Source organism: Zootermopsis nevadensis, unplaced genomic scaffold (genome assembly GCF_977971745.1).
Source record: "Zootermopsis nevadensis isolate Lab colony 2312 unplaced genomic scaffold, Znev_1.0 Znev_ptg000007l, whole genome shotgun sequence".
In the NCBI taxonomy this organism is placed as follows: domain Eukaryota; kingdom Metazoa; phylum Arthropoda; class Insecta; order Blattodea; family Termopsidae; genus Zootermopsis; species Zootermopsis nevadensis.
The window spans coordinates 2874181-2899977 of NW_028259139.1; the positions used below are offsets into that span (position 1 = coordinate 2874181).

Sequence of the window (25797 nt, forward strand, 5' to 3'; positions counted from 1 at the left end):
CGGTATTGTCTTCCTGCACGATAACGCTAGGCCGCACACGGCTCGACGGACAGCAAGTCACCTGCAGGAGTTCAGCTGGGAGGTGTTTAATCATTCACCCTACAGCCCGGACCTCGCTCCCAGTGATTTCCATCTTTTCCTACACCTCAAGAAATTCCTGTCCGGTCAGCGTCAGCGTTTTGAGAATGACAGAGAGGCGGAGATGGTTGTCACACAGTGGTTCCAATCCCAGGCGGCAGACTTCTACGACACAGGTATTCAAAAGTTGGTACCACGGTATGACCAATGTCTCAATTCCGGTGGCGAATATGTTGAAAAATAGCTGGACACTTGCTGTATCTGTTGCAATAAATATTTCCATGAAATTGTGTTTTGTTTCTGTAAACGGCCCCAGGGAAACTTACTTTGTAGACCAGCCTCGTATTATACCCTCCGGATTTTCAACTCGTGACTGTTCTCTTGCAAACAGCAATGGACAAGTTGGAAAATGTATGCCCCGTAAAATGACGAAATTGTTTTAAGTTGGCGCTCACATCATCAGGTGTTTGAGGGCCAACGACCGCTGCGTGGGCGGGATGGCTAGCACCTGCACGCCTGCGTAATTACGTAATTACTGGTGGGCCCCAGAAACGCGTGTCTTCATGCCCAATAACGTTCGATTTTAATCGAAACTGGAATTTAAAAAAAAAAACCTGTTTGACGGTTCCCGAGTTGCAAAATGCGTCACAGACAGACTTGACGCATTTTAGCACATTTCAGTTGCGAACGCGCCTGAACTATTTCGAATAAAAACCACAGATCATAACCAGACATTTTACGAAGCGCAAACAACTTTCCAGTACATATTCCATTGAAATCCGCGAAGTTGTTTCGAAGCTTAAACAAGTGATTCCCATTACGTACAGGTTCAGAAACTTGGAGCTGTCTTCTGGGTTGTTGTGCCGTGCAGTCTGACAGAAGCTTGCCGTTTCAGAGGCACTTACTACCTACATCATCAGGGCGAAAAGTCATCGATAATGGAGTTGACGTGCCCCAGCAACCTACAAGTCAACCATCTTCGTGCTCACCACCGTGAGAACCTCAAATCCTACTATTCCACGATTAATTTCCCCACAGTTGCTAAAATAGCAGGCTGGAGTCTTAATAATCCAGGCATCCGGTAACACATCTCACTTCCATATGGTACAAGCAACTGAAAGTAGGACCAGTATTAACGATGACTCACCATGACAGCTTAAAATCTGTTAGTTGGTTACTTGTCTCTAACCTACAACAGGAAGTTAATCTAATTACTATAATTCAATTATTTCCATCTATAACATATAACACTAATGGATTTAAGCAAGTCTCAGAGGTTGCTAGGATACTTCGCCATTAACAACTACCAGTACAAGTTGGAAGCTGTCGCTTTTACACACTAGCATCTAAAGCAGAGTCCAGCTGCTGTTAGCAAGAACAACAACCAGGACTAACATGCCACAACGTTAATAGGTCAATTGAACATGCCTGCTCATAATTAAAACTAATCGTGAAGTCAGCCGGCATTTTATAGATTACATGTGGGCGACAGATGGATTTTCGACTCGCATTACTAACCAAAAATGTAACCAAGGAACGTGTGTTCGTATCTGTGTCATGGCCGATTTCACCTGTTGCAAGCTCCCATGTGAGGCTGCATACCTACCTACTTATAGGCACTCAGACGGCCGTATGTTTTATCGTAGTTTATTCAATGAGATTTCTCAACTCCATACGCTGTATCGGTGTTTGACTTTTTCCAGTGCGACAGACAACACGTTCAAATACATCGTCATTTGTGGGAATTACGTGCCCGAAAAAACATTCGGATATGCCGGTGTTAACACTCAAAAGGCACTTGTACTTAATATCTGTCAAAATCTAGGAGTAAAACCACGTAAATCACATGACTTTACAGAACTACAGTCATATTGACTTAAGATATAGATATATATTAAATCTTGTCCGTCTAATCACAATAAATTCTTATTAAATATTAAAATATTACAATAATTAACATTTAAAATATTTAAAATATCTAATGTAAATCGAATATTTCGATAAAGAACATCATTTGATATTTTAAATATTTTAAATGTTAATTATTGTAATATTTTAATATTAGATCTAATGTAAATCGAATATTTCGATAAAGAACATCATTTGATATTTTAAATATTTTAAATGTTAATTATTGTAATATTTTAATATTAGATCTAATGTAAATCGAATATTTCGATAAAGAACATCATTTGATATTTTAAACATTTTAAATGTTAATCATTGTAATATTTTAATATTAGATCTAATGTAAATCGAATATTTCGATAAAGAACATCATTTGATATTTTAAATATTTTAAATGTTAATTATTATAATATTTTAATATTAGATCTAATGTAAATCGAATATTTCGATAAAGAACATCATTTGATATTTTAAATATTTTAAATGTTAATTATTTTAATATTTAATAAGAATTTATTGTGATTAGACGGACAAGATTTAATATATATTTATTATATCACAATATGACGCAACTTTACCATCTTAATATATAGAGTTTCACAAAAACTCCTCACAACAAGCTCTTGCGAACACGTTAATAAACCTTAGAGTTCCATAAAAGGAATTTCCTAATTATTCAAGCGAATACAACCTGCCTAAGAATGGTATTAACTACTCCATTAGTTCAAAATACGCACCGCAATGGTGATCTGTAAGCTATAAAACTGGTTTCGGATGCTACCACAGTCATGACCTCAGCAAATATGGATCTCTTAGTGTTAAAAGACACATGTTTTCAGTGTGTACACAAATAAAATACTAAAGATACAAGAGAAAAAGTAACTTCAACGGTTGGCGGTTCTGGATACAAAATAAAGAACTGTGGATGTCAGAAATGTGAGGTTAGGTAAATCGCGATTGGCTAAGAATTGCTGAGTACTTGGCAAATACATGAATATAAAGGGGTCTCGGGTTCGATTCCCGGCGGTTCCCGAATTTATAACTTGTGTTGGGCAAGGCCGTGGTCTAGGCAACACGGAGTTTTCCTCCGTGGCATCCCAACAATTACTCCATTAACACACAGAAGAAGGCAATGGCAAACCACTTCTGGATCATCTGCCAAGAACGTATATGAACGGGTCCCAGTCCGAGAAAAGGATGGAAGGATCCTGTTCATATGGACCTGTCGTCAGACAGAACACTAAATAAATAATAATAATAAATATACAAATTAATTTAAATTCAAAATGTCGGAATACAGATTCAAATTACTACACACCGGTTACAAAAATTGTTACGGAGCGTCGATTGGATGATGGACAGAGAAGTGGCAAGGATGAGAGACAAAACTCTTAAGATATTCTCAGGTACTATCCCAGAGAAACAGAGGAAACACATGAAAAACTCAGCCAGGAACACCAACCCACGTGATGAGAAAAGATCGCGTGACCTCTGGAGTACGACGCAGAAGTGGTTTTCCGTCTAGACACACGTTGTTCAACCCTTTACAGCCCAATAGCACTTGCTCTAATACCGCAAGATTCTCATTGTAAACAGCCACTTCCTTAAAAAGTAGCAACAAGTTGATCTTCGGAACGGTCAAACGTTGTTTTCTTTGCGGTACGGAATGAGTTCTTAAGTAATATTTGGATGAACGGTTAAAACGCGCGTTTCTGTTCATTACGTTATTGAATGAATCGGTAAATTTCCACGAAATGAGATGGTAAATGTGTAAAAACGTCTGGCCCAGAACTCACATCCCCAGACACGACATCACTCTCGGCGGTACAACAAGGACTTTGGACCGGGTACCGTTAAGGTACAATTTGGCTGCACGCGACAGAGACAAGCGACCGAGGCAGGCGACAGAGTTACGAGACCGAGACTGGTCGCTTCCTGTCTGCTCTCTGTACAATCGTATGAAGTACAATTACGAGCGCGAGACAGAGACAAAGCACAGGAGACCGCTCTCGGACCAGTAGTGTCTCGCGACGGGCTCAGGCAGCACGTCAGTGCGTAACCAAACTGCTTATGATTCAATCTGAAATAACTCCTCAAATTATCTTCTTCTAATGATAAATGATTCTTTATATTAACAGACAGAAAGATCCTTCTTCACGTCTGGTTTTGAACATTGAACTCCTATGTTTTCTTTGTTTCATTCTCAACAAATCACACAGCAACACGTCATATTCTTCTTATTCTTCGAGTAACCTTTTTAGAAGCATTTTTGTACTCATTTTTCACAGAATATGTGCACGTATGTCTCAACAAAACAAAGAAAACAAACACTTCGCCGCATGTCTCGGTCGTCACCTCAAAAGTGTGTGGCGACAAGCTACGATGTGTCCGTCTCCCGTCACTGTCGCACTGCCTCGGTCGCTTGACTCTGTCGCGTGCAGCCAAAATTGTACCTTTACAGCTGTCAAATGAAACTTAACACGATGAAAAATGTTGTTACATATGAAAACGGAGTATAAATAATGTAGTTCATGGAAATAACGTCTGGCGTTGGCAGGTGAGCGAAACAAAACACGGTATGAAGAGGACTGCCGTGTGGGTTGCATCGACGTGTTTCCTAGACCACGGCCTTGCCCAACACAAGTTATAAAAATTCGGGCACCGCCGGGAATCGAACCCGAGACCCCAGGATTACAAGGCCAGCATTCTAACCGCTAGACCAGAGAAATAATTCAGCCTTTACATCTACTTTCCCGCATCATTTGTTAAAACAGCGTGTTAAATTAAGAACTGATCGATTTTAATCGACCTTAATTGAATTCCGATTCGAAATCTATTCGAATTCCTGATTATAAAACCGAACTGTAATGGAGGGTAAAATGCAACGTAACGTCCGACCGTCAGCTGATTGATACTTGCCAGTCACTGAAAGACACGTTAACATAAACCACTAGACCGCAGTTCACTCATACTGCCACGTACCGAAAAGAAACTAACTGGCATATTCAGCACCTTACATTTCAAGTTCCGCATACCAGACGAGAAGCACTTTGCGGGAGGGACACAACAAAATCTTCCAATTCGTTCCCTCAAACTTCATCTTTTTATAATCCATTTTTAATATAATCTTCGCATCACGCTTATGTCTCCCGAATGATATTTTACCTTCACGCTGTCCTACTAAAATTATGCGCCAACGATCTCCCGATACGTCCTCCATTTCCTGTGCATTCTTGCTCCTAAATCTCCCTACCGTAACAATGAAGACGATACTGGGTAATTAAATATAAACAACGGGACACTGCTACCTAGGGGGAGATCTCAAAAATAAGTACTCCCTCTGTAACCCGTTCAATCAACAATAATTAATCACAGCCCAAAATACAGCAGATTTTGCTTCGAAAAAAAATCACACTGCACTACGTTTTGATCCGAATTATATTATAAAATCTCAATAGGCTTATTCTTCTTTCAAGTAGATTCACTTAATGTCATGGCGTCTTTGAACCGTGTGGAGATTATTTGTATTTCAATGCAGTAAAGAAGTTCTTATAAATAGCAAGTAAGTAATAAAACCGATCCTAAATTTATCAGCATAAACGGATAAAAATCCACAAATAAAACTTATCCAAGGTAAACTATAAGAAGACAGAAATGGATGTCTTAATACCGAATAAAACCAAGTGCAATGAATTCTCTCTCTGTTGGTTCACACGCTCAGTTGCTCGCATGACTAAACCCTCACACCGCGTTCCAAAACTAACTTCCCCTGTGAAAGGTCTTTAGTCCATTAACATTACAATACGAGCCACCCAAATTAATTCACCAACACACATTTTTTCCCAGCGAAATAAAAGAATAATGAAACACCTAATTTAGAAACCGGGAAGTAACCCAACATCCGAATCTAGAATCTGCTAAATATGAAACAGAACAAAGACCCCTTGGAAGACATACTTAAAAGTTAGAGAAAGTTGGTATGAAGAAATTACCTTGGTTCAAGTGACCTGTAATGGCGATCCTTTCTGAGCACAGTAATAAACCATTACGCTATATAAATGTATGAAATTACCTGACCACCTGAATAACAAAAACTTTGAAGACCATACGCCACAGAGTTACCAAGTTTAATACTTTAAACCCGGCACACATTACCGGTACGTTCTCTTCAAAATATAATATGATACGTCGAAGTTCTGGACATAACCTCAAAGCAACGTTGCAGCCTTCTTCTTATAAAAAGGGCACTGCATTCAAAGTTTAATAAACTATTTTATCGATGTGAATAAAAAAAACATACCTTGCAAAATACAACCACAGTATTAGCGAAGAGATCGAATTCATCATCTGCAAAGTAGACCGAGCTGCTATGAACACGGAACGGAAGTTTAGAACTTATCAATCAAACTGTCGTAAGAACAGGTGGTGGATCCATCCCAGCAATATGGATGAGATCGCAAGTAATCCATTAACACCACAGAGAACACACACACACAGACACATGTAAAACGTCTGAACACTATTCGAAGACTTAGCAACAACTACACGGCAATCATCAGTCCCTCTGGCGAATAAAAGCTGTACAACACAGCCAAGTCACTCGCATTGCAACTGGAAGGTGAGTGGGGCTGTGGGTTGTGGGACCAGCAGCGAGGCTTGCTACACTAACATCGCCTACCTTAAAGGATAATTGAGTTCTATTCTCTGGAGGTCATTTTATCTATCAGAGCCAGCATCTACCTACAGTAAATGTTGCAGCACTGTGCTTGGAGACACTAAATAATGAACTGGGCTCAAATTGTACAGCGGAGAAAGTCACTGGTAGTATGAGCCTGGACTCAATCATGGATAGTTTCCTTGCAAACGCCATGTCCCCCCCCCACCCCCAATCTAGATCGAGTCTTTAATCCAACTTGAATTTTGTCCTCTACACAATGACAGGCGTTCTTTGCAAGAAGTGAAAACAATGCATTATGGGAACGTAGTGTATCTCTCTGCCTTTCGTCACGTTCCATTACTTAAAAACTACTCAACGAATGAAGAGGACACCTGAGAATTTGTATAATTTAAACACCAAATTTAATCGAAACCCAAAATTTAATTTCGGTATAATCGGTTCAGTATAAACTGTATATGAATCCAAATTCGAACCTTATCAACTGTTACTTTTTAAAAAAAAAAATAATAATCTGTACATACATTGAGAACATGTTGAAATCTGCAACTTCTGTTCAACATACTTTTTATCTGTATTTCTCGACATTTAAAAAAATGTCTCATTTCAGTGTCATGTACGTAGTTTATTGAGTGTGATCACATAAGACATTACAATTCTATTCAATAAGGTTTTCACACTTTAAACAACAGAAATATATCTGAAGTACGTCGTATAAGGCTCTAATGACATCTATATTTATTGTTTTATAAGGCCATATACGAGGTGCGATCGGAAAGTTTCAAGACTGCGCGTATAAAAACCCGTACACTTATCTCAGGTATTAAATTCATCCATCACCCTCGAAGTAGTTCCCCTGGGAGTGAACACAACGATCCCAGCTACGCTGCCAAGCCTGGAAGCATCCCTGGAAATCTTTCTTTGTCCCAGGGGAACTACTTCGAGGGCGATGGATGAATTTAATACCTGAGATAAGTGTACGGGTTTTTATACGCGCAGTCTGGAAACTTTCCGATCGCACCTCGTATAGTACATGCATATACATTTATAGGGATATTTAAGCACTGTTAATTAACTGCAAAATACTGGTCAGGAAACCTTATAAGTATGTACAAGGCAGAATCCACATTGTTTTAGCTTCAGAACCTAATCATTTGAAAGTCCGACAATGTTTAAAAGATTTATTTCAAAAATGTCCCTACTAAACACAGAACATTTTCCTTCCGCATTTTGTAGAGATCACTATTCGCATTTAGCATGTCAGTTGTTTGGAAAAGCAACCGCCATGGTGACAGGTGATTGGTCGGTGGTCGGTTGGCGGCTGCACACAAATCTGCACATGAAAGTGTGAACGAGCTGTTGATATACGCCCACAAGCGATAAACTCCTGTTCCATGGCGAAGTTCAAAATTTATACTGACACCTGACAAAGGTCGACTGACTGCCCCCGTTTTAAGACCAATTCAAGGGAGGACGATGTAGCTGGCCAAATAAAGAACAAGTCAGCATTCGAATTCTTCTATCTGATTAAAAAAGGATATATATCTATCCCACGGTGGTCTAGCGGTTAGAACGCTGGCCTTGTAATACTGGGCTCTCGGGTTCGATTCCCGGCGGTGCCCGAATTTATAACTTGTGTTGGGCAAGGCCGTGGTCTAGGTAACACGGAGTTTTCCTCCGTGGCATCCCAACAATTACTCCATTCACACACAGAAGAAGGCAATGGCAAACCACTTCTGGATCATCTGCCATGAACGTATATGAACAGGTCCCAGTCCGAGAAAAGGATGGAAGGATCCTGTTCATATGGACCTGTCGTCAGACAGAACACTAAATAAATAAAAATATATCTATCAACAATCACACTGTAATACACACTGACAGACTTCGCGTCCATGCATTGCTGTTGGAAAATTCCGTTGTTGGAATTCGGTACACCGACCGGCTATTGCGAGGTTTTAACGATTTTCCTCAGAAATTCTGGGTCTGAACACTGAAGCAGGTAAATGCCGTATCCTTCCATATCCTTCCCATTTCAGGAAAATAATTCTCGCCTAAATGAAAACCAACAGCTTGCACTAAAGTGGGCTGCTGGGTAGAGGGATGATTTTTTTTCTACGATTCTGGGGCCTACACAACCTCTTTTCAATGGCTACAGGCAGGGCTTAATATTTACCATACACCCCACCTAGTACTGAGATTAAAAAGGCGAAAAGCTTTGCCTTCACTTTCCTTATAAGCCTCCATTCTCTGATGCTCAGGCACAAGGACAACTCTTTCTTTAATCATCATCTCATTCACTAACAGACAATTTCAGCTACTAATTCAGTGCAGTTAAATCGCCTACAAACCAAAATATAACTTCTCTTTGATAGTAAAGCGTGTTACGCCCTTCGAACTGGTCACTGCAGACATTATCTGTGACAGAATCTCAACACTTGATACAACACCCTCAAATAACGTACAAATTAATTATATCATTTATTACGACAGAAGAAACTTTGTCCGCTCTTTCAAATTAGTCGGTTCTGAAGGCATTAGAACTTTACCTGTGGCCATCAGCCCAGTTGCGGTCAAGACCTTCCGTCACGTAGACATCGAGACAGTACGGAATTAGGGTCACGGCTCCATGGTAGGCAACTTTATCATATATTTACAGTGGTTCTGGTGTGCGAAATTACACAAGGCAATTTATAGTCGGTGTGGGAAATATGTGGCCATCTTGTCTGCCTACTTGTCAATGTCTGAAGTAGCCAGGGGCAAAGCTAATAAGATCGTGCCTTACGCCATACAAACAGCTTCAATCAGATACCGATGCAGACTATTAACCCTTTCCATACTGCCTGTGCACAAGATATCTCGTATAAAACACTAGTCATTCTGATCTAGATGTATTTGTAATTGGAGGTATCGGTAAAAGAGACATATCCTCTTAACAGTAGTTAAATATTTTTATTATTTTGTTCTGTATATTAAACAATAAGTCACCTCGTGTTAAGCGAACACAGCCAGAGTACAGAGAATTTAACTAAAACAAATAATACAGTAAGTCTACACAAATTAATATTACATATGTGAAAGGCGAAACGTGTTTTGGTAAACATTTTACTATTACATATACTTCCATTATTGTCACACATTAAAACAGTCAATTAAAGCATTGTTTGTAATTGTAATAGGCCCTCAATATGTATTTAACAAACGGGAAAACATACGATGTTCCATATTTGTACCATTCCTCTACATGTTTATGTTATCTCATCATACAACGTATTTCATGGTATACAAACAGTTTTGGGAACACAAATTCATGTGCACAAACACTCTTTTTAAGTGTCAAGTGTGACTGTGCGCACGGCATATAAAATCAATATTGTTACTTGAAAGACCGCTGTTATTCGGTGAGGCAGTTACCAGTCAGTCCATTGTAAATACCCTAAGGTATTGCTGTTATTCAGAGAGGTGTAGTTACTTAACCAATGTCGTAAGCCAAAATCAATAGTTACTTAAAAGACCGCTGTTATTCGGTGAGGCGTTTACCAGTCAGTCCAATGTAAATACCCTAAGGTATTGTTGTTATTCAGAGAGGTGTAGTTACTTAACCAATGTCGTAAGCCAAAATCAATAGTTACTTAAAAGACCGCTGTTATTCGGTGAGGCGTTTACCAGTCAGTCCAATGTAAATACCCTAAGGTATTGTTGTTATTCAGAGAGGTGTAGTTACTTAACCAATGTCGTAAGCCAAAATCAATAGTTACTTAAAAGACCGCTGTTATTCGGTGAGGCGTTTACCAGTCAGTCCAATGTAAATACCCTAAGGTATTGCTGTTATTCAGAGAGGTGCAGTTACTTAACCAATGTCGTAAGCCAAAATCAATAGTTACTTAAAAGACCGCTGTTATTCGGTGAGGCGTTTACCAGTCAGTCCAATGTAAATACCCTAAGGTATTGCTGTTATTCAGAGAGGTGCAGTTACTTAACCAATGTCGTAAGCCAAAATCAATAGTTACTTAAAAGACCGCTGTTATTCGGTGAGGCGTTTACCAGTCAGTCCAATGTAAATACCCTAAGGTATTGCTGTTATTCAGAGAGGTGCAGTTACTTAACCAATGTCGTAAGCCAAAATCAATAGTTACTTAAAAGACCGCTGTTATTCGGTGAGGCGTTTACCAGTCAGTCCAATGTAAATACCCTAAGGTATTGCTGTTATTCAGAGAGGTGTAGTTACTTAACCAATGTCGTAAGCCAAAATCAATAGTTACTTAAAAGACCGCTGTTATTCGGTGAGGCGTTTACCAGTCAGTCCAATGTAAATACCCTAAGGTATTGCTGTTATTCAGAGAGGTGCAGTTACTTAACGAATGTCGTAAGCCAAAATCAATAGTTACTTGAAAGACCGCTGTTATTCGGTGAGATACAGCTGACCGTCCAATGTCGTATAAAATTAATAATATTGCCGCATGATGGCCTCATCGTTAATCGATAAGTGGACAGAATATTGCAGCATATTTCGCTAAGCCCAGGATGTGAATTACCGACAATGCCCAAGGCGACAGATTCTGACCACATACTATGTCGAAACGTGTCGCTTCAAGACATATAGAGCCTATCATATGAATATGCATAAGCTGAGTTCAAAAACAAAATCATAAATCTGGGCTGACACACTAAAAAAGGCGTTACTCAATTCGGTTTCTCAGCGTGGCGAGAGCCCCGAGAAGGGTTAAGTCCTTCTGTGTAGCCTCCAAGGTTAATAATGGACGTGACATCATTGATGCTGTAAAGGATAAGCTGCATTCTTAACCTTTTACATGCCAAGTTTTATTCAGAAAAAAAAAACCCGTCTTCTTCTGTTTGTATCCCATGTTTAACGATGACATAGCTTCCACTTCAGAAACTGCAAACACAGTTTTAATTCACACACACACACACACACACACACAAAAAAAAAAAAAATTATTGACATTGTAAAATAACATTATTCAGTGCAAAAAAGGCTTCTGTTACTGATGAACAAATCTCGTTCGTAGGATGACGAGAATTGAAACCTCTGTCAGTTAAAAGTCAAACCTTGTCGTCACGCGGTGCTATCAGTTTTCAAGAAAGATTCTTTCTACTGCCGGATAAGAAATATTAATGACATTTAAACTAATTTAAATTTCATGTCCTTTTCGCGGCTGGAGTTCAGAGCACAATTTCCGCTCGGCGGGGATAACATCTATCCTGAATATCACAACGTCAATGTTTACCGAAATTTAGAATCATTTTCACCGCTCATCCCCGAAATCTAACGTACACATTTTAAATTTCTTCCTTATGTACGCCTGTAACACAGTAACTTTCTTTTATACTCCAGTAACGTCGCTTGTTCAACTGTACACGACGTTTCGGTACTCAAAGAACCAATATCTGATTGGCTAGAGTCGGACTCAGGACAGCGACCAATCGCAGTCCGTCCCAGACATCTATATACAGAGTGTCCGAAAATGATGTATACACAATACAATACAGAGAAAAATGTAAATCATTTTTGGGACACCGTACACCCGTATCTATAGGATAAATTTCGACGAAACTGCGGATACAATTAAAATAAAAAGTCGATCTCTATTAGGGCTACATTCAGTTAGTTATTTCGATTTTATTGCAACCCTGACTACAGATATTCTACGCAAGCAACTGCACATTCCATTGCTGGAAACGTTAATCAGTAAAGGAGAATTGCATTCTAAATAAATCAACAGTTCTCTGAGCAAACTTTCCTGAGAAATTCAGCTTTAGAGCCCATATATTCTGAGCTACCGATTTATTTTATTTAATGTTCTGTCTGACGACAGGTCCATATGAACAGGATCCTTTATCCTTTTCTCGGACTGGGACCTGTTCATATACGTTCTTGGCAGATGATCCAGAAGTGGTTTGCCATTGCCTTCTTCTGTGTGTGAATGGAGTAATTGTTGGGATGCCACGGAGGAAAACTCCGTGTTGCCTAGACCACGGCCTTCCCCAACACAAGTTATAAATTCGGGCACCGCCGGAAATCGAACCCGAGACCCCAGGATTACAAGGCCAGCGTTCTAATCGCTAGACCACCTCATCTTATTATTATTTAGTGTTCTGTCTGACGACAGGTCCGTATGAACAGGATCCTTCCATCCTTTTCTCGGACTGGGACCTGTTCATATACGTTCTTGGCAGATGATCCAGAAGTGGTTTGCCATTGCCTTCTTCTGTGTGTGAATGGGATGCCACGGAGAAACCGGGAAAGCCCCCGGAGGAAAACTCCGTGTAGCCTAGACTACGGCCTTGCCCAACACAAGTTATAAATTCGAGCACCGCCGGGAATCGAACCCGAGACCCCAGGATTACAAGGCCAGCGTTCTAACCGCTAGACCACCGTTAAATCAAGTACTAATAAGGAAATAGATAAATAAATAAATAAATAAACCACACACACACAAAGGACAGACCAGCCTTTCCGGGTTATGTTACAAGCATGGGAGGAAATTTTGGTCGGCATACTTCGGATAATTATGAGTAAATGAGAGGATAATATTAAAATCTTATTTCTCAAACACAGAGCTTCATATGAACTGGGTTCATCTAACATAATACACTCATCTGGTTGGTAGCTGAGAAATTATCGGCTTCTTACGAGCAGACTGCTCCATGTAATTAGGCAACACGCAACGGATGCTTTCGATCCTAATAATCTGTGTGACGGGAAGTCTAACACACCCTGCAGGTATAGGAAGTAGGCCGTTTACAACGAACAGACTACTTACTCAGGTCTAAACGACAGTCGAGATACGTAATATGTAAAACAAAAGTTCTTCAAACCAACAAGAGTTCCGTAAAATTCAAGAATACGCGTTTACGGAGAACCAACACTTCTAACTCTTACATACGGTAGCGAAACCTGAATAATAGAGAGTCAATGGTAAATATCGAACGACTTTCCGAAACAGTTTTCATACGATGAAGTTTAAGACACATTAGGAACGTAACATAACGTTTAACGGAACTACTGGACATAAGCATTCATAAGCCTGAAGATTTCTGCAAGAGGCCTAACGTTCAATTAACAAAAACTTCGATTATGTCCCTTTTTACATGGCTATTACATTTTTCGTTTCAGATAGGCTATTTAACGACTAGGAATCAGTTGATGACATCATGTCATGTTTATAGATAGATTTAGCGATAAACTTAAATCTATGTATGATTTCAGGTTTTCACAGCGGCGAGTGTGAAGATTTCTGTCTTCTGGGTTGTTGCGCTGTGTAGTCTGGTCGATGTTAACCAACGTTTCAGAGGTCATATTGCCTCCGTCATCAAGGCGATGAGTATGAAGATTTCTGTCTTCTGGGTTGTTGCGCCGTGTAGTCTGGTCGATGTTTACCAACGTTTCGGAGGTCATATTGCCTCCATCATCAGGGCGATGAGTATGAAGATTTCTGTCTTCTGGGTTGTTGCGCCGTGTAGTCTGGTCGATGTTTACCAACGTTTCAGAGGTCATACTGCCTCCATCATCAGGGCGATGAAGATTTCTGTCTTCTGGGTTGTTGCGCTGTGTAGTCTTATAGATGTTAACCAACGTTTCAGAGGTAATACTGCCTCCATCATCAGAGTATGAAGATTTCTGTCTTCTGGGTTGTTGCGCTGTGTAGTCTTATAGATGTTAACCAACGTTTCAGAGGTCATACTGCCTCCGTCATCAGAGTATGAAGATTTCTGTCTTCGGGGTTGTTGCGCTGTGTAGTCTGGTAGATGTTTACCAACGTTTCAGAGGACATACTGCCTCCGTCATCAGGGCGATGAATCGCAAACAACCCAGAAGACAGAAATCTTCAAACATAAAGCTGTAACTGGTTAATTAACGACTGAATCCTGCAACATATATTTGTATTCGAAGGACACGAAAGGATGTTTCTGTTTAGTGAACGGCGGAGGAATACTTCAAGATACGAATCCTGAACTTGCCTAGGAGGAAGTGTGTGCAGACCCTTAGCCCGTGTTGCAGAAACTCGGGGTGACAGTTACCTGTGTGTGTGTGTGTGTGTGTACAGACAGCTGTTCTACCGACACTGTGGCCAACCACTGGAGCTCTTGTGACTGAGGCTGAATGCGTCGCCTGGACACCGGATCAACATTCACAGAGGCACGTGAGTCGGACACGAGCACAAATACTGTAGAAGCATCTTAATAAAACCCACAAAGACCTCAAACAGAATAACTGTCGCCTCTGTGTAGATTAGAATCAGATATCGCCAGATGTCAGCCGTATCTGATAACCAGCTCGGTATAAGTTACGTAGGAGCATTCAATCCTTTGGAGCTAAAAGGACACATTAAGGCTTTGACCGGGATGTTCTTTTGTTAAATCTTATGTGGTACCGCCTGATTCGACTTCTAATGGTTAAGTGAAGTGTTTTCTTCGCGGTACGGTCTGGATTCGTAAATATTATGAAGACGAGCTTCGGCTTCAAAGGGTTAACCAGCTGATTTTCGTAATGGTGAGGTGTAGTGTTTTCTTCGCGGTACGGTCTGGATTCGTAAATATTATGAAGACGAGCTTCGGCTTCAAAGGGTTAACCAGCTGATTTTCGTAATGGTGAGGTGTAGTGTTTTCTTCGCGGTACGGTCTGGATTCGTAAATATTATGAAGACGAGCTTCGGCTTCAAAGGGTTAACCAGCTGATTTTCGTAATGGTGAGGTGTAGTGTTTTCTTCGCGGTACGGTCTGGATTCGTAAATATTATGAAGACGAGCTTCGGCTTCAAAGGGTTAACCAGCTGATTTTCGTAATGGTGAGGTGTAGTGTTTTCTTCGCGGTACGGACTGAATTCGTAAATAATATTCAGACGATCTTCGGCTTCAAAGGGTTAACAAACAAACTCATAAACTATACAAACCAGAAACATTTATGATACAGTTTACTGACGACATTTTTACTTAGTCCAAAAACTCGACCTTTTAACTTTATAAACTGCGCAGTTTTTTATATATTTTTTTACTAGTCACGACGTCACACAGTTAATCTGGGGATTTTAACTTATCGTTAATGGGGCTATTAACACCTTCAACGCTGATAACTTTATGCATGCGAAGAAAACCTAAGAATATCTTAAACTGGAATCAGTGTTTGATAAAACGTCTGAATAGCTTTTAGTTAGACCGTAAACAGACTCTGATAACAGCTTCAGTGGAATCGAGTCAACTATCGATGGAAGTGGTATCGATCTATTACGCACCTTTGTATGGTAGATGGTTTATCAAATGATGTTTTATATTATCCATGTTTTACAATTTAAACAAGACACAAATATATTCACAGGACTAGTATATTTATAATAGTTCGGGAATATAAAATCAAGAGAGTATCTAACCGCTGGAGAATCCAACTAACATACAAACACCTATTAAGGATTTATTTTATATAAAAAAACTTATTCAATTAAAACTAATGAAAAAATTCTTGTTTTAATCATAACATGGGTTGGACTCCGATGTTTTCTGAATTCGTAGTAGCAAATCTTTCCTCATGATCAACCTAATATCCAACAGTTTCTTGTGAAAATCTTCCCAGTCCCCACAGACAAATTAAGCGAAATATACGACAGGCCATGACAGATCAGTATTCCATTTGATTTCAAAATGCACTATATAATCTTCATCTACGTCATTCGATAATAAATAATTGCTACGATAGTCACAGAATCATAAAAATAACCATCAAAATATACATTTAACCATTTTAAGGCGAAGCACGTCTGAATTTTTTTTTAAAGAATTTAGTCGGTACCGCAAAGATCAACTGGTTGATGCTGCTTTAGAAAATATTTTCCGTTTATAAAGGCAATAAAAATAAAATACAGAGTTAGTGATTGTTAAATCAGGTGGTACATACTGTGACCACTGGGCTTTAATGAGGTAATTCCAGTCATCCTAGATTAGACGCTCTGTACAAATCATTGCGAAATAAATAAGCAACTAATCGACGTCATCTCTCATTTTCGGTCCATCCATCACTTACCCCCCCCTCCCCCCTCTCTACAGCAACACAGCCTCTGGCTGGTCGACCACCTACCCCTCCCTTAAGCCAGCGTATTTTAATCAGATAAAAGTCCCTCCCCCCCTTCCCCTCTCACTAAAAAATACAAACCTTGTAATAGTTTCAATTACAGTGGAATGTGACGTAATCGACATCTCCATTTCAGGCCATTTTATCTTCTCTCTTTGATAGATGTTCTGCATTTGACTTGCAAACGCGAAGTTTTTTGAAAACACTTGAATGTTTCAGAAAGGACAGTCATGTCAGATTCTAACACGAAACGAAGGCTGCTATCAGTAAATGCGTGTACAGAGTGTACCAAAAAAAGATGCATACACATTATAATAAGAAATATTAACCTGGTGTATACACCACATCTTTTGACCATCGAGTTGCATACAATGCAAGGATATGTTTTAACCAGCTGAGCGAGTATCAGCTTCTCTTCTTCATGTAGTTCGTAATTTAAATGCATTTTCGGCGCTACAACAGAGCACTTGATTTCTGTCTCCTCCCTAATAGGAGTTAAGGTACAATTTGGCTGCACGCGACAGAGACGGGAGACGGACACATCGCAGCTTGTCGCCACACACTTTTGAGGTGACGACCGAAACATGCGGCAAAGTGTTTGTTTTCTTTGTTTTGTTGAGACATACGTGCACATATTCTGTGAAAATTGAGTACAAAAATGCTTCTAAAAAGGTTACTCGAAGAATAAGAAGAAGATGATGTGTTGCTGTGTTATTTGTTGCGAAAGAAACAAAGAAAACCTATGAGTTCAATATTGAAAACCAGACGTGAAGAAGGATCTTTCTGTCTGTTAATATAAAGAATCATTTATCATTAGAAGAAGATAATTTGAGGAGTTATTTCAGATTGAATCATAAGCAGTTTGGTTACGCACTGACGTGCTGCCTGAGCCCGTCGCGAGACACTACTGGTCCGAGAGCGGTCTCCTGTGCTTTGTCTCTGTCTCGCGCTCGTAATTGTACTTAATACGATTGTACAGAGAGCAGACAGGAAGCGACCAGTCTCGGTCTCGTAACTCTGTCGCCTGCCTCGGTCGCTTGTCTCTGTCGCGTGCAGACAAATTGTACCTTTAGAGACCCTTTGCCGAATGCATTGTTCGCGTAGTCTTTGGCGACCCTTACACAATCTCCCATCAAACGCGGTTTCTGGTCTCAGGCCTCTGGATTCTGCTTATCATGAGCTTGACAGGTCTGTTTGTTGGTCAGGACCTAACCTCGTCGCTGGATGTGACAGAACAGACGCGACCCAATTCCTATTTTTAGGTCTTGTCACTTTGCTCCTCAATTACTTCCTGAAGATGAGCGTACACAAATAAACATACATACGCCACTATTGTGCTGGCCTACATAAAGACGAACTTCATCAACTCTTCAAGTCAAATCTGTGTTTTATATTTACTAGACGATGGATAATATCCAAGGAAATTTTTATTAAATGAGACCTGAGGTTCTCATAGCGGAGACGATTTCGATGTTAATTTCTTCGCCCTAAAGACGGAGGCAGTATGTTCCTCAGAAACGTTGATATTGTGCCAGTCCAGGTTCGTAGTTCGATTCCAGAACGGGATGAACCTTGAGATGAAAGTTAAATTAAGCTATGGTATATTAGTCTGGTCTATATAAACGAAGGCGTGATTAGATAATATCTGATACGTCTTACTGATTCTAAATTAAAATATATTAAAATTGTCCGTCAATCACAATAAAGTAATATAAGATAATTAAATGGTTAAAATATTATCCTTTGTTCCGTATCGAGTACTCGATTTACATATGGAACATTCTCGACATGTTTCGGCTTTCATAGAGCCGTCATCAGGTGTATGTTATAAACTCTTAATTCAATTACTAATTTTAATTTTTCTTATCATTTCTTCGTTTTTCACATTGTATCAACAAATGTTGAGTACTCGATACGGAACAAAGGATAATATTTTAACCATTTAATTATCTTATATTACTTTATTGTGATTGACGGACAATTTTAATATATTTTAATACTATTTTAAATAAAATCACAATATGACGCACCTACAATATCTGATTCTAAATTGATTTATTTTATTAATTTTGGCTTTGTTTAATGCATTAAATTGGAAGAGAGCGGCGATAATCAGTAGCTTGAACGTCTTTCTTCCAGAATTTCAGTCTGACATTCACAAAGGTTTCACACTCGTAAAAGATCTTTACGAGACTAAAACTTAATTAATACCAGACGTGAAATGACGGTTGCTATAGAACATTAGCGGTGGGGGGGACTTGAACCAATGACATTCGAATATGGCTTTTTGGAGCGTTTATGGGGACTTCTAGCCGCGCTTGTGATGCCGGTCTCTCAAATTTCGATCTTAGAATCAAAGCAGACGTGTTCTGCTTGTTCACTAATTTTCAGCGCAAAAATTCTTTGTTTGGTGTAAAATGAACTCTTATCGCGCCAGTGTAACTTAATAGCGGGATTCAAAGGTTTATTCAAGCTGTTTCAAACACAACTCATCAGTGACGTAAAAAATTAATTAATTTAATTAGTGTTAAACTCTAATTAAATTAAATTAAAATGACGCGCGAGTACATAAACAGCCGAATCATATCGCTGACCTAATATCAATGTGAAAGTTCCCGCATCTGTGAGTTAGAAAAAGTTAATAAAGTGAATTTATCCAAAATTAGCACCTGAGTTGTCTCTATTTGCATCGATTAAGAGATTTCGCTACCTTCAAGCAAGCTCAACTTCACCGACCGCCTTGAGTGTCGACAGAACCTTGCTTACCGACTAGCCACTATACCAAATTACTCTTGAGATACCATTATATTCCTCTCCATACGCCGAATCATACAAAGCTGTAACCACAAACGTCACGCACACCACTGGAGTCGATCCCGTGGCTACATCAAACGAATGACAGGTCGTGTGCGGATCGGCGGTTACAATATATACCTAACATCGGTGTCGAGTAAACGCCACTCATGTTTCGTATTTGGAGATATTCCAGGTTCAAATATCGGACCAGAGAACATGTAACCTCAAGTTTCTCGTAATATTCCTCCCAAGAAAATGTCAGAATGATATTTTAAATTAGGCCACGACCGCTTCCTTCAACATCCTTTCCAAGCCATTCAGTAATAATCCTACCACAGACAGCGGTGTCATAGCACATTCTAATCCCATCTCTTTCTCGGTCTTCCAAGTGGCATCTTCCAACAGATTTCCGTAAAGAAAACCTTGAATGTTACATTGCTAATAACCTCGGGCAAATTAACAGCTTTATCAGATAATTTATATACGATGTTCAGTTTTACCTTAACACGTGTGCGAAATGACATCAAAATGTTTAGAATTTACTTTTAAGACAGTTGTGGCTGTGTATTAATCTGCTAGACCGTGAAGCTTTAGAAGAGAACAGATTTATCTCTGTAAGAAAGATAAGCCTCTCTCAAAATGTGGAAGAGTTCGAGCATTTCATTATGACGGGAACAAATTAACACGAGGTCATCGTTTGTCTGATTCAGTTTATGGTTCACACAAAAACACTTCCTCTCCATCGAAGATCCCAGTCAGATAAATCCAGTCCACATCTTAGTCATGTAAACATCAATTGTAAAATATTCTCACATCTACGTCGAGGTCTTCAAAGTGATCTCTTTCCTTCGGGTGTTCCAACTAAACCAAAGGTGTTCGTGTTATCCTTAATTTCAAAGCGAGTTACATAAAACACGAAAAACAGTACTTTTAGGTGTAAACAATAAGACAACTCTACAAGTGCGTAATTATATTGTCAAATTGTTTTCAACATTTTATATTTAACTCTGCGTGTAGTAGATAACACAAAACCACTATTATCCGTTCAGTTACCATACCGCAGAGACCACAGAAACACCGAAATACAGTTCCTCTGACTGAAATCTACAGCTTGTCTGTACACAGCACGAGAGTGCAAGTGTTCGCAGTGAAGATTTCGTTTCGCCGTCAGATGTTCAGGTTTTACTTTCTCACAAAAAAAAAAAAAGGTGATGTTAGACACGAACGAAACGCTACAGATGTTCTGCGTTGAACAGTACACGATTTATAAGCCTATAGCATATCAAGGAGAAAATGGTGTCTTGTGGATCAGTCGCCTACAATAAACAGAATAAGAATGTGTGAAAATTCTCTCACAAGTGCAAGACGACGCCTTTTCGCACAGACTATTCGGTATCGAGAAGTTCACGTTTTATTCGGAATCGGAACAATGGAACGGAAACCAACAGAACGAGAAGGCTGTGGTCACACTGGAAATGGAAATGATGGGTTCCGACTTGACTGGAATCCCTCCGATTAGTCTGACGAAAATAACTCTTCTTATCTTGATGAGTGTGGTAACACTGCTGCCGTCTAGCTACCTACGAACCAATCCGTGAGAGAGAGAAACACAGGTGTTGGCAATGCCACGCGACTCAAAGCTGAATGATTAACTAGTACAAAAATGTTCTACTTGCTTAGTACAGCAGTACCAGAATAACGCACCTGATACGCGCGGTATATAAAACTACTTCATACGACTGCGTTCGAAAATAATTTTTGACAATAAATGCGGATCACTGTTGAAAAAAACAAACAAACGAGCATAGAACACAAAGAAACTGTCAAACCACCGACTCGTTGAGGTGACATATTCAGTGTTGCCACTGGGCACGAAGAACTGAAATATCCCTGTCACAGTAACAAAACAGGCTATTTACCTTTAAACTTCGGACTGCGGAACTTTTCGGACACTCTGTAGTTTGTGTGTTCATGGGCATGTAATACCAAGTCGCCTTGGGTGACAAACGCGTATCACAAGGCTAGTCCAAAGGTCACAGGTTTGATCCCAGCCGTTATCCTCTAATATGATAGAATCTTGCTATATTACAGTAACGTGTTACCTGCAGATGGGAATAGAAACAACTCCCGAAACGTCGTGTATGTCTTGGACAATGTACAGTAGTTTTCTTATGATGAATAAATCGTCACAAATCTTTAGAGAATCATAATTTGCGTCATGTTCTATTGGCTGTGGCTAATGGAATAAATTCAATCTGTTACGGCCCGTCGCAATGTGTCGCTTGAGGCAAGTTTCCGTCGTATCAGTTTCCAATGTGACCACAACATAAGCAGCGGCGCTTTAGAAATTTGTTCCGACGTAACTGGAATCCGCGCATGTGCAGAAGACACAGAAAATAAAATAAACAGGTTCTCTTTAAAGGCAAGGTATGGGGGGGAGGGTGAGACGATAAACATGTAGCACGCGTAAAGGAGAGGGGAAATCCAATCAATATTATGGTATCAAAAGCTGAAGAGAGAGACGACAACTTGTGATAATATCAAACTAATATGCACATGGAGATCGTTAAAATAACAAAATCTCCCTTTTCCGTAGCATGCTCTTAACAGAACAATTCAATTTCAATTCATGACGAGCGCAGCGCTGTTTCGCGATTCAATGACGACACCATCTACCGTACAAACTGTGAACCACATGATTCCAAAAGACACACGCCTCCTACAGGCCCACATGTTCCAGACTGAAGTTACACACAAAAGTTTCTTCAGGCTCAGAACCACCAGAATAATGTAACTGGTTGTAGCCTTGACGCCGTGTACTCTCGCACGTGGCTACCGACGTTTCGGTAAAATAAAACGTATCTAATATCAGTACTGTACGATTACCTCATTCCTTTGGGTCCATATATATACGACACGGCTCTACAACCCAGAAGACAGCCATGATCTCAATATTCACCACAGCCAGCCACTGGACCCTATCCTAAGCCAGCTACATCCAATGCATATCCTCTCTATTTAAAGATCCATTATAATATTGTGCTCCATCTATGAACACCGAGGGTACTTACTAACCTTAGCCGACCAGTCTCTCTGGCCTTCTTAGGTTCAATCAGTAGAATCCTATACCGTCAGACGGACGGGAGACCATAGATGAAACAGTTACGCTATATCTAGTTTCATAGCGAAGAAATGTGTGAATTAGATCGCTTTATGCATTGTTTCATACAAGATTATTACCATTAGTACCGACAACATATATTAGACGAGCCACGTTGGGACAAAAGTAGAAATGTGCGTTATGACAATTAATTAAAACGCCTTCACATGTTCATTAACTCTTTGAAGCCGAAGATCGTCTGAATATTATTTATGAATTCAGTCCGTACCGCGAAGAAAACACTACACCTCACCATTACGAAAATCAGCTGGTTAACCCTTTGAAGCCGAAGCTCGTCTTCATAATATTTACGAATCCAGACCGTACCGCGAAGAAAACACTTCACTTAACCATTAGAAGTCGAATCAGGCGGTACCACATAAGATTTAACAAAAGAACATCCCGGTCAAAGCCTTAATTCATCCATTCATTTATTTATTGAGTTCGGTTATCTACAAGACTGCTTCCATCTACCGGGTTTTTTGCGAACCACAGTCTAATATACGCCCAATGCATCCAATTGCTCTGCACAGTTACAGAAACGTTTTTCCCACAACTAGAAACCTCCTCTTTCCTCGCTCGTTTGTCTTGTTCTTTCATTTTACATTCAGCTTTACACAGGTATTCTTTTGACACTACGCACTTCGGTACTAGAGTCAACATCAGTCGGGCCTATTCGTACATAATCTTCATTTGCATAAAGGAAAAACCTGTTTTGCATCATTATAGAACTGTTTGTTTCGTGTTTGTATTATTATTCTCTTTCAAGACAAACAATAAAACAAAAAACAGTTCGGTAACAGTCCAAGGGCAGTCCAAGGAGTTTAGCTTTGGTGACGATTGTTAAGCTATACGACTTTCTGGTGTTAGAAATGTCGTAAACGTATCGATTGTTATGTTAATAAACGATTCGCGAGTCTTCGAATATCAGGTCTTTATAATTCATTCATTTATACCTAAGTAATGATGACTAAAGCTGCTTTAAAGATAATCTCGTACATCTCTGATACTTCTAATTAATTTTTGAGGTTACTTATGAATGTTGCTTTAAATACTGTACGCAAGAATCAAGAATGTACCAGTGACAAAGGAAACCAGGCAGGCAAAGTAATCTTGTGCGCATGCGTAAACCCTAGGCAGCATTCGTCACTGGGACTTACTTTACTCACGCGTAGTGTAGACGAGTTACATGACCTCGATTAAGAAAGGAAGATGATTCTGACATCAGTTTTAGCCAAGGACATAGAAGAAGGTTGTGATATATTTCTGGATACTATCTCGATATTGGCTTGAGTCAATATGGTTTAGCCGGTGTCCTGGACGAGAATCGAATCTAGTACTTCTGGAGCAGAGAATTTACAGCGAGACTAATCACCTCCGTGGAATAATCGTATGTTTCAGCATGGTTAATACCGAAAAGTGTAGTGTCCTTCGTGAAAGTCCTTCTTTCCGTTTAGGGCTTAGGCTATTGAAAGCAGACAAACACATGAGAACATCAGATCCTCCAAAAGTTATACAAATTTTGTACGATGAGACTTTGGACCTATTCTGACACGGGCTAAAAAAATATATATATTAACTAATTAACTCAATACTGCAAAATCTTTCTTCGCTAGCCAAGAAATTTCCCTCCTTGTATGCAACCGGAAGATTCATTGCAATGGGATTTAATGTTCATCACAGCGACATCTTCATTCATTATCGTTTTCGTAAGATTCTGACGCCGGACCCAAAATTGAGCCAGAATAATCCAGTTCAATTCCCTGACACCATTTTAATACTATCTTCCCATTCATTCTTAGGTCTCCAAAGTGATTTCTTCAGTTCAGGTTTCCCGACAAAAATTTTGTATGCATTTCCAAATTTCCCCTATATCATTTTGTTCAGCTCTCCCCTGGTGGGATATGGGAGGATACGATATAATGATGGAGTTCCCCCCCCCCCCCTTTAAATTTTACCGGAAAATGTCTGCCACTTGGTGCGAAGAACGAATGAAAATAAAATTCAGTGTTGTACGTCTCCCGCTACGTGTTTCAGCAAGACCTTTTTAGCGAATTGTACTGAAGCACTCTCTCATCACAATTATTCTGTTGCAGAGGAAGGAGGCCATTGGATTTAAAAGTGAACAACATGTTGTATAAAGCCAGATGACAAAAAAACAGCCATGTCTAAGATCTGATCTCCATAGCAAAGAAGCCGCCCACTGTGACGTAACTTTTGCCATCTGGTAGCATGTGTTTCCAAGAAACAGTGTTGTCAGATTGCACAGATACGTTACAAATCCTTAAAAAAAATCTACTAAAAATAAAACCGCGGATTAATTTTTGCAAAGGAAACTCTGGTTCCCTGAACTCCAGCGTCTGCGATGTGCTGACACCTAGCTCCAATTACCAGAACTAGACGAGTCCGTAAAAGTTTCTATTCACTCTTGGTAAAACGTCAGTCTCCAAAACACAACATCTCATGTTCATCCTCAACCTTTTTCCTTGTCATAATAATCTTCAGCTATATGTTTCATGTTTTTCCCTTACTCTCCTCAGATAAATACTGGAATAGTACTTTCACACACACACACGCCACGACCACGTGTTTCAAGATCCCACCACCACAGGCCTGCCAACCTAGTTTGATCATATTCTACGCAGATGAAACAGTGTGGTAAAATAACAGAGAATAAAGTCAGGGCGCATTTTCCAAGTGCCAACTTCAACCCCTATTTGATACACGAGAGGGAGAAATGAATGCAGGGATTTACTTCAAGTTCAGAAACTCTGTTAGTGAAATCTGTATTTTATTGAATTGTTTACCAATTACGAATTTGTGGCACAAAGTTCTGTGGTGTTACAGTAAAGAAACCACTACACATAATTTTTCAGTACGGAACGAAACACCTTTAACCTTTCAACGAGGGGAATTTCTGTATGAACGTATCTAATTTTTTAAACTTTTAACCATCTTTTCCGTAACACCACAAAATGAATCCTTTACATGACCTCAGAAGATAATACAAACGCGGACATATAATCCTGCCTTCAGCAGAATTCGAACCCAGACACCAGTTTTCGAGATATTCCAAAGATCGTACGCCCCTACACCA

General features: G+C 39.7%; 1 protein-coding gene across 5 annotated transcripts in view; it reads right to left on the reverse strand.

Moving 5' to 3' along the window:
• cv-c (RhoGTPase activating protein) overlaps positions 1-25797 on the reverse strand; it is a 222625-nt gene that overhangs the window by 105332 nt on the left and 91496 nt on the right. The window contains exon 1 of one of the 5 annotated variants that reach the window (XM_087343959.1): positions 6287-6766. The exons of the other annotated variants lie outside the window; for them this stretch is intronic. The gene's annotated coding sequence lies outside the window, so the exon portion shown is untranslated. Of the gene's footprint in view, positions 1-6286; positions 6767-25797 lie in introns of those variants that run through there. 5 annotated transcript variants of the gene reach the window in all.